Below are 8,499 nucleotides of genomic sequence, written 5' to 3' on the forward strand. Positions count from 1 at the left end.
TTTCAAAGCCGATTATTATCAAGCCTCACGTGAGTGCATGCTTTGTTGTTGCTGCTGCTGCTGTTGCTTTTCATTTTTACAGTTTGCCACATGGTTGAGGGGTGGGTGGCTTGCTGGTGGCGGTGGTGGGGCATAAAAACTGCTTTTGAACTTGAAAATTTCCCACGTGACGCCGTCGCTGCAGCCGCTTTAAACAGAAAATGGAAGAATCAATTCTTTGGATTTTCTTTACTTCCACCTCCTTCACTTTGTTTCTTTTCGTTGGTTATTTTGTTTGCTGTTCGTGCCACATGTGCACCTTTTGCACCCTGCAGTTGCCTCCCCTGCCCTCCCCTTTGGCCGCCATACCACTCTCTTTAACTGCTGCACTTTGCATATCATTGTCATTGTGTTTCTTCTTTTTTTTTTTGCTAACGGTGCATTCTTCTCCTTTTGTTTTTAAGGGGGTTTGGGACTGCTTTAGGCATGTGTCGATTCCAGATAGTGACCATTTAATTGGTTGCTTTTTGTCGTGAACTTGGTCCAATAACCATTCCTTCTTCGAGTCTCGTTCTCTCTCTTTCACACAGATAGCAAATTGTAATTGCCATTTAATGTTGTTAATTTTTTATTAGGCGCAACCAAGAAGAGGAATACCCCTACTGTTAAGGGGCATTTCATTTCATTATGGGCTCATGAAAATTGTTATGTGAAAATGTTTTTCAGACATAAAAATCATATGAAATTTTTCAAAATGATGTCAGCTGTGACAGAGAACTTTCCCAGCAGGCAAAGTGAAATGCATAATGAGCATTATTCAGAGAGACCGGACTAGACACCTGAAGAGAATGGGTGAAATTTGAGAAATGTGCACAGTAATTAAATGCAAAACTTAAAGCGCAACACACACAGACACACACACACACTCACACTCACAGATTGAAGATAATGCATAATTGTGGAAAACAAAAGGAAATGACTGCACCATCAAGTGAGATAGACGTCCCACCAAGAGGGAGCCATGCAGAAATATGAAAAGAAAAGAAACGAAACGAAGAGAAAAAGATTTCTTGTTCTTCTTCTAAGCATGCCATTGAGCCGTGCTCTTCTTTAGTTACATTTACTTCGACTACGGAGTAAAACGGCGTTCAAATTAATGACCAAGTTTCACATGGGAAGAGATGCACCAGCAAGACAATTGCCAATGGAAAATTGCTGACGACTCTTGGCACACTCTCACATGTGTGTGTGTGTGTTTCTCTGTGTGTGTGTGCGAAAGCGGAATACAAGATACAAGTGGCTAGATACAAACTAGAACAAGTAAAATAAAACTACTTATTGTTGATACTTTTTTTTTTTTGTGCAAAAATTTCTTTCTCGACATGTGACTGACTAGTTAGTCAGTCTGTCTGTCTGTCTGTCGGTCTATCTGACTGACTGTGGCGCTTCTTCCACTCAACTCGAAATAGATAAAAGAAAATTGAACCAGGCAAAGAAACAGAAGTTGCCACTGACAATTTGAACTTGCTGTTGCTTCTTGTGGAGCTGCTGTGGAATGTTCAAACAAAATTCAATCAGCATTGGAAAAAACAAAAAAAAAAAAAAAACACACTACAAGAGAACATACAAAAATAAAACATAACAAAGACATGCCAAAAGATACAGATATAAAGATAAAAGACATGGTACACGCACATGCTACTAAAAGTTACGAGCAGAAGAAAAGTATTTTTCGGGCAAATGCCCAGGCCCCAGCGCCTATTTGTAGGCTATGCTTTATTTTTTGTTTTGTTTGTTTGCCCTTAGCAAACTGTAAATATGAGCTAAAAACAGAAACTTTATTTGGGTTAGGTGATTCTTTAAAAATGTATGAGCAAAAGCATCACGAAGATGCCAGGCGAGCAAGAAGCAACAACAACAACTAAAAAACTGGCACACTTCCCCAAAAAGGGCAGAGGAAAAGTGGTGAAGAGAGATAGAAAAACCAGGAGTCAATTGGAGAATTGACGTAGTGAAGTGAAGTGGAACACAGCAGTGTGGGAGAGTTATGCTTAAGTTTTGCGCCTTTTAATTGCCGACCTGTTCAACGGACCAGCGACCGAGCGACCGACCAGCCAATAAACTTTGTCAAGTAATTTATTATTTATGACCCAAGACGACGACTACTCTCTAACTACTTATTCATATTGCAATATATATATACATAGGTAGGTAGGTATACTGTTTCTTGTAGGTAGGCAAAAGTATTTAAAACTGTCCACCCACTCAAAGCCACTGAGACGGGGAGACTCTGCGACTCTGACACCAAGATGGAAGACTTTGGGGAGGGAGGAGACAGAAGAAACCCAGACCAGGTTTATTGCCACTTTCTCGGAACGGAAATGATTGGCCAGCGAGTGGGCGAAAGTAGTGCAAATCTTATAGCTTATTGCTCTTGCTGATTGCTCGACTTAACATTCACTCACTAACAGATAATAAAAGCCGATCTCTGTTATTGTCATTGCAAGTGAATTGCATTTTTATTTCAGCCTCTAGTGGGCGAAGCAGAACGGCAGTGGGGAGAGCAGATCGATGTTAGAGAAATATTAATTTAAAAAGAAAAATCAGCATTCGGCAAGAAGAGAGTGCAAGTGCAGTTGAGATAGAGATACACTTGGAGAAAGAAAGAAAACACAGAAGTTTGTGATTTATGAACGATGGTTAATCTCTTAACTAGCATTTTCAATTTTCTCACCACATGTAATTCCCAACTGGTTTAAGACAATAAATGGCCATTTAAAGTCTACTTATGGAGGACGCCAATAAGTTTTTACATTAACCAGAAAACTGTAAAGTATTTTCTATTAACAAATTGTTTGAATAATTGAATAAAATTCATTTGTTTTGAATTGTAAACTGAAGCAATTAAATATATTTCAAATTTCAAGGCAAACATTCTAAACGGCTATTTAGACCAAGAATAAACTTGATTGTATACCATTTTTATGACTGTAGATAGAGAGTTTGGTTTTTCCCTCCTTGGAGGAAAAATGTTCCATATATACATACCTACCTCCTGGAGTAATATATGCACCCTCAATATTGGCATAGCATTTGGTATTAGCTTTGATATTAGCATCCTCAATGACTCTGGTTTGGCTGCATCTGTGTCCATGTCAAGACAAAAGACAAACGCATTGCCACACTCACAACACAACACAACACAACATATCAAGTTGTTGCAGGTGCTGCAGAAATTGGTGCAACATTGCGGTAAAAAGCAATAAAGTGGCAGGTCGAGCAAGCTGAGCTGAGAGACTGATGCTGCAGGCATGCAAAGTGCCTACTACTGCACTTCATCTTCTTCTTTTTCATTCCTGGTATGTGTCTATGTAGAATATTGTGTGTGTGCGTGTGTGTGTGTGTGGTTGTTGTTGTTGCCTTAATTAATTTTGATTGCAGCATTGCTGCGGCACTTGAAGCGGAAATGTTCATCACACTGAGGCCTTACTTCTTGGCCAGGCTAATTAATTGAATTAAATGAAAGGCCTCTGTCTCTCTATACATACTCGCTGCTCTCTGCCATTAGATGCCATTAGACATTTTTGTTGTTATGTAAATGAGAGCCTTATCCAAAGTCAGCTTCTTCTAATGGCCACAAATCACAGACTTAAACTCGCTCGGAAAGGGAGCAAAAGAAGACTAACCAACGAATGCCTCTTAATAGAATTATTAAATCGATTTGATGGGGTAATTGCCAGACTGAGAGTCTAAGTATGATCACGATTTGATTTGGGTTTTGTCTATTTTTGGGTCGTAAACCGGGCATCATTCATTTCCATTCCCCCTATCTCTTCCTCTTCCAATCTTAATACTGGCATTCACATCGTAACGTTTGTTTCTTGCTTATTTATGGCCATAAGTCGCAATTGAGAAATGCCGCCTTTAAGCCCAGTCTGGCAAACAATATTGTTGACAACAGGGAACGACGCCTGACGACAACAACAACAACAACAGCGACAACATCGACGATGGATACGCATAATTCATATTCATTTCGGTTAACATATATTGTACTATTGGCACAGTGGGCTCAATTCCCAGTCATAAAATACCACTGCGGGACCAATTGTGATATGTATTTGTAATGCCCATTGTAAGGCATGACCGAAAAATGATTAGTGTTGCACTAGCTCCTCGTCGTCGTCTGTTTAAGTGTTGTTGTCTGCGCCTAGCCTTCTCTTTCATCGTCAGAGTGCAAAATTTATTGGCAACCAAACACCAACAAAAATAGCCAAAAAGAAAGATCACGAACTAAAAAATAAAGTGAGACGCCTGGGATACCCTAGTCTAAAGGTCGTATGATGAAAATTATTCAAAATTTGAGAGTTCAACAGGATTGGGGGAAAAAAATAGGAATGTAAATGAATATCCTTATAGTAGGATACATTTAATATACATTTATTGTATATAATAACCCTAATGTACCTAAATAATAACTCTAATAGATACTACAAAAATTAGTAACCCTAAAGTAAGTATATCCCTTATAAGATGGCATTAAAGTATTATCGATATCATTGACGTGATATCGATTACAAGTCCAGATCAACTTTGATGGAGATTAATTTAACGTCATTTTAGTTACTTAAGGCTTTTGGATCAAGTAACGAAATCAAAATGTCTTTCTTTATTGTCACAAAACGTTTCATCATTTTATTGTATTGGTCAAAGTTTTCGGAAAGCCAAAACACCCATTGAACTTTTTGTTAGGGGGTATAACAACACCTTCGGCATTGCCATCATCTGAATGGAATTTCTGGTTTTGTTTTTTAGAGGCTTCGTGTCGAAGTCTTTTGATTTTAGTTGATTTTTTTTCTTTTTCTTTGGTTTCTGCAAAATGGTCTCTCATTTATTTGCCTATTATTTAACCATTTCAGCATGAGGACAGAAACCGATAGAGTGGGAGTAGGAGTTGAATGAGAGAAGGTTGTAACCTTCTTTCCTAAGCTGAAAAAAGCTTACTTATAATTTAATTAGCTTTTTCTTTGTGTGCGGCAGCATCAGCTTCTTTCTCTCTCTCTCTCTCTCTGTCTTGGTTACCTCCTTACCTTAAAAATATCCTGCTCGTTAATTATATAACATCTAGGAGATGAGGATGGCGATGGAGTTGGAGACTCTATAAAGCAGTGGTCACACACAGCAGGTGATTCCCAGCCAGGTTCATTCAGTCCGGGTTAATTGTGTGCCATTTAAAGTCACGAATTAAATTCAAAATTTAAATTGCTGAGAAAAAAAAAAGACAGGAGCCTATTTGTGTGCCTTTCTAGCAGGAAATCCGTAAAATTAATTTGGGGTCATCTGAAAACGTATGCGAATGACCCAGTAAATAAATTTCACAGCAACTATTTCGCACCTATGTCACGTCAAATGTTTATGCAAATCATTAAGACTGAAACCGAGACCCCACACACCAGATTTTTGAATCCATTGAGACGCTGCGAAATGCAAAATAAGACTTAATTTTTTTCATTTTGTTTATTTTGTGTTTTTTTTTTTATTTTTTTGCGGCTTAAACGTGAGAGACAACAAAAGAGCCCCAAAGCGAAGCGACCTTGTCAATTTAGTGCCAAAAAAAACCAACCAAAACATACTGACATATTTTGATCCACAATGCGAGATCTTAAATGATTCGTTTAATAAAGCATAACAAATGATTTGAGCAAAAGTGAACACCTTTTGTTGTCGTTTTGCATCACAATCAGAAGACTTTCGTTGGTTTATTTCAAAATTTATTGAATTCGAGCAATATATATTATTGACTAATAGTTCGCAACTGGTTTTTGCTATTAATGTGGATATGCCAGAGAGAGAAGGGAATTTTAATTTGAATATGTATGACAAAATCAATTTAGTTACTTATGAGCTAATAAAATCTTTTGAAATTATGTCGGAAATGTCAGAAATGCCCAACACACGTAATAAATTTCCTTTAAGAATCTAATAAAATTTAATTTTCTTGACAGCCGAAAACAAAACAGACAAGTTCAAAAGGAAGTGAACTGAATAAATTACATTAAATTATCTAAATCTAAATGAAAGTTTTTATTAGAATATAAACAAAAGTCTGGGAATAAAATTTGAACAATATTTGCATATAAGATATAAGAATTTTGTATTAGAAACTTGTTTGCAAAATCTCAAAAAAATTCTCACAAAATAAAATTTTAGAAAGCTCTTTTGACTTTCATTGCGATTGCAAAAGAAAAATTTTAATGAATTTGCCTTGTAAAGGGGTACAAAGTCCCAAAAAATCGATTTTTCTTGCATTTTCTTATAATCTGAGAAATATATAGGGGGAAGGAAAAGAAGGTATATTTTAATTAATTTAGCAAAATGCATTTAAAAGTTAAGCCAAAATAAACAAGCTAATCAAGTAACCAGGCTTAATTACCTTTTTAAACGTCTGCTATGAATAATAAATCAGTTATCGAACAGTTCATTTTTGACTTTTACTCTATCTAATGATTGAATTAGACAGCATATAATATTTAGAATGCAGGCAATAAGTTACATATCTAGTTGCTACCAAGTAACGAAGCGTTTCTTTGGTTGGGTTTCCCAAGGAACATCTAATTCTTCATTTAGGATACTTCAGAATCATTATTAACAGATCCAAGACGTTTGGCTCTATAGCACCTCTGGCCATAAAATTACAACAAACTGGTTGTCAAAAAACATTTTCTGGCCTTGTTCTTGGTATTTAAAAAATCAGCATTTGGGTAAAATGTTGATATTAAGGTCCTATGCTATTTTATATAACAGAATATTTTACCAGACTCGGAAAATCAAAGTGTGATTATTTCTTGCCATGTTAGTTTAAATTATCACACCTTAATATAATGGTACTAAATATACATAGCTAGAACAAACTAAGAACCCAAACATCCCTTGCCAAATCTAAGCAATTGAAAGTTGTCTCCTTCATAATCCCTTAGATAAGTTCTTTTTTTTAAAACACTCTTTATTTACAAAGCTAGTAAATGCAGGTAATTAAAAGTAATTGTCAGTTGTATGTTATATGTTTTCCAATACTCTTATCCCATGCAATAACTCTGCTTTTTAAATAACACTCCCACTCCTTGGCTTCTCCCCACCTTTTTGTTAATTGTCGACTCTTGAGGCACATGCCAAAACACACCCAAACTCACACACACACACACACACACACAAACACAATGGTCTTTCACCTACTTAAGTGCAAACATTTTGGTCACTTTTAAAACCCATTTGGACCCTTGTTTAACTTGTAGATCAAGCCCAGCCAAGCGTAAACTGTACATTCATCATCATTGTGTTTGTGTCTTTGAGTGACTGTTTGACTGGCTGCCTGCCTATGTATGTAACTAGTGGTAAGCTCTTTCCCAAGTGGGAATGCTAATTTTCAGACACAAATCAATGCAGATGAAGACGAACGCTTGGTGGTCTCTGTTTACCTGTCATGTTAACAAGCTTCTACTTCTACTTGCTGCTTCTAACTTTTGACTTTAACTTCTTCTAACTAGAATGGTGCTAATTGAACTGTTGGAGACACCGCGACACGTGGCTGACCTCACCATGCTGTGACCCCCATTACCTCAACTTCTCCCTTTCTCTTTCTCTCTTCGATACATATTATATGTAATTATGATAAATGTGGAGCAGAAGTTTGATAGATCGTTTAATTGCATAGACATCATCATCATTTCGGACGCCTTTATTCTCTCGTTCCTCACTTTTATGAGCTGAAGTGAAAGTTACCAATTTTATAGTAAATCGACGATTTTGGTGTTCTATAATGAAAATGTTTGCCACATTTTGTTGCATGTTGCGGTAATATTAGGCACAGGAAATGTTATTTTTTGGTTAAGAAAGTGTTTGGTTTGGTTTTTTCTTTTCGTCTTTTCGGCAAATGCCATGACAAACAATAGCCAAAGGCGGCCCAAAAGTTCATTCACATTGGAGACATAATGACCACATTTATATACAATATATTTTAGCCATAAACAAATTGGCTATAACAAAGTGCCGTCTCATGTTTCATAGAACTAAACAAATATTATTTATAACTGGCGAAAATTGCGCAAACAAAGGCTAACCAAAAAAAAATAATATGTTTTGTCTGCTGTTTTGTTAATTTTTCTCCCCTTTTTCATTTAGATTTTTTTTTTTTTTTTGCTTGACGCCTTCCAAATAAATGAGGCTCAATTATGAAAAGAAGGAGACATACAATAATTTGTTGTTGTTCGTCGCTTCGTTAGCTTATTTCGTTCAACTTGCCATGAAATTGATGAAAAATGGCCATTTAATTACCTGCAAAGAAACAAGAAAATAATACAACGATTAGTCTTCAGTTTTGTGGAAACAGCAAAAAGTGTGTATGTCATATTTATGTATAAGTAAACGAGTTAACTACTTAATACGATAAGCGCAAAAAAACACTTTAATTTGTTCAACCCAAACCCAAAATAATAATTATGAATAATGCTAAAGATGCGTCTA

Source organism: Drosophila willistoni, assembly GCF_018902025.1.
Source record: "Drosophila willistoni isolate 14030-0811.24 chromosome 2L unlocalized genomic scaffold, UCI_dwil_1.1 Seg168, whole genome shotgun sequence".
Lineage (NCBI taxonomy): Eukaryota > Metazoa > Arthropoda > Insecta > Diptera > Drosophilidae > Drosophila > Drosophila willistoni.